This window comes from Penaeus monodon, chromosome 39, assembly GCF_015228065.2.
Source record: "Penaeus monodon isolate SGIC_2016 chromosome 39, NSTDA_Pmon_1, whole genome shotgun sequence".
Classification (NCBI taxonomy): Eukaryota; Metazoa; Arthropoda; class Malacostraca; order Decapoda; family Penaeidae; genus Penaeus; species Penaeus monodon.
Genome location: NC_051424.1, coordinates 31844465 through 31846964, shown reverse-complemented (window position 1 = coordinate 31846964; position 2500 = coordinate 31844465).

Sequence of the window (2500 nt, the reverse complement as noted above, 5' to 3'; positions counted from 1 at the left end):
AATTGATCAAAGAGAATCCTCACAAAATTGCAGTCTTGCTATATTTTGCAACAATTCCTGATCAGAAATTCTAATAAGAATGATAATGATGATGATGATGGTGATACTAATAATGATAATGACAATAATAATAATAATGATAATACTATTAATAGTAATATGATAATAATATTCAAAATAATAATGATAGTAATAATAGTAATAACAATAATAATAATAGTATTAATAATAGTATTAATAATAACAATAGTAATAATACTGATGATGATGATGATGATGATAATATTAATAATGAAAACATTCATAATAATATTATTATTCATAATGAAAATAATGTTCATAATGATATTAATAATAATAATAATAAAAATATATAATGATAATAATAATGATAATAAAAAATAATAAAAAAACAATAATAATTTAATGATAATAATAAAATAATAATAATAATAATAATAATAATAATAATAATAATAATAATAATAAAATAATAAAATATTCATAATAATAATGATAATGATACTAATAATAGCTACAACAAAAATGGTAAAAAAACAATAATAATGCTAATGAGGACAGTGATGATAACAACAATAATGACACTAATAATGGCAAATAAAATATTCGGTAACTGCCGCAACTGTTTTTGATATGACTAATACTAATGCCTATTATATTAACAAGAAAATAAATCACACGACAGGAGTAAATAAAACAATTAGTAAGAAGAAGGAATAGCAAACAAAGAACAATAAAGATTATTATTATCATATATTTTTGGCAATTACATTTGTTATCATCACCCTTATCATTATTGCTATGTCATTATAACTGTTGCTAATACTGTTATATTTATTAACATCCTAATGTCCATTATTATCATCACTATTACTGATGCTCCTATTTTCCATTGTCATATAATCTAAACGAAAGTTATTTACCTAATGACAATAATATAATAATAATAGTAATAATGATAATATTCTTGATAATGATAATAATGATGATATTCTGGATAATAATAATAATGATAATATTCTTGATGATAATAATATTCAAAATAATAATTAATAATAATGATAACATCCTTGATAATAGTTATATTCAAAATGATAATTATAATTTCATATAATCTAATGTAAGATTGATATTCATGATAATATAATTCATAACAATCTGTAATGAACAAATGCACATTCACATAAACATACACTGTTCACATACGTACTGTACTGTACATACAATTATCGTTGCTATTGCTATTGTGCTGCTACTGTTGTTTTTACTATTTTTCTATTAAATTATTAGCTGTTTTGTTGCATAATCTAAAGTGCATTATATGTATGGGTACATGCAAACAACCCTGACACTCACACGCACGCAAGCAGAAACACAGACACACATACACATACACACGCATACACACACATAAACGCACACACACACACACACGCACACAAACAAACACACACCACACACACACAACACACACACACACACGCATACACACATACACACACACAACCCCCCCCCCCTCCATCCCCACTCCTGATACCCCTTCCCTCTAGCTCCACCCCCCTCCACTCCTTATTACCCCTCACCCCCCTTGCCTCTCTCCACCCCTTACTTCCTCAGCCTTTCCTACTCCTCCCCCCTTGCTCCCCCTCCCCCCACCCTATTACAAAGCGAGGCCACCATATGTGCCAACCCAACGCCCTCCTGACCAATGACCCTTCTGGCCCTCAAGTGCCAAGTTAAGGGCGTCCTCACCCGGGCCCCGCAACACCCCAGGTTTCGAGTGCCACTTGGGTTTGTGGTTGGCCGAAGGGCAAGCTTAAGACCGGGGGCCACCTGTTCCCAGTTTGCGGGGCCGTTTGGGTGGTGTTTTGCCAAGTGGTAGGTGGGTGGGTGGGTGGGTGGGTGGGGGTGGGTTGTCCATGCTGGGTGGGGGGGGTTGTATATGGTGGGTGGATGTGTGGGGGGTGTTATCCTGGGTGGGTTGTCCATGGTGGGGGGAGGGGGGGTTGTCTATGGTGTGTGGGGGTGAGTTATCCGTGGTGGGTGGGTAAGTGGGTGTGTTCTGTGCTGTGGGTTGGTGGGTTGTCCGTGGTGGGTTTGTGGGTTTATGGCGGTAGTTGGGTGCTGTGTGTGGTGGGATGGGCGGTGGGCGGTTGGGTGGCGGTGTTGCGTGCTGTGGGTTGGTGGGTTGTCGATGGTGGGTGAAGGGGTGGGTTGGAGGTGGGTTACGTGCTCAATATATCTTGTAAGCGAAACATCTAAGTGTTTTTATAAAGTGTTTTTGGGCTGAAGATGATATCCGCTTTTTTTATGTGCAAGGAAAGGTTATTTTTAAGTCTTTATATTTTCTTTATTCTGATTATCGGGTAAGTTAACTATGTCTAATATATCATAACCATAAGACACCATCAGTTAAGAAAAAAAAAAGAAGAAGAAAAAAAATGTCCCTTAAAACAGCTGACAACAAAATTTTTCCTTT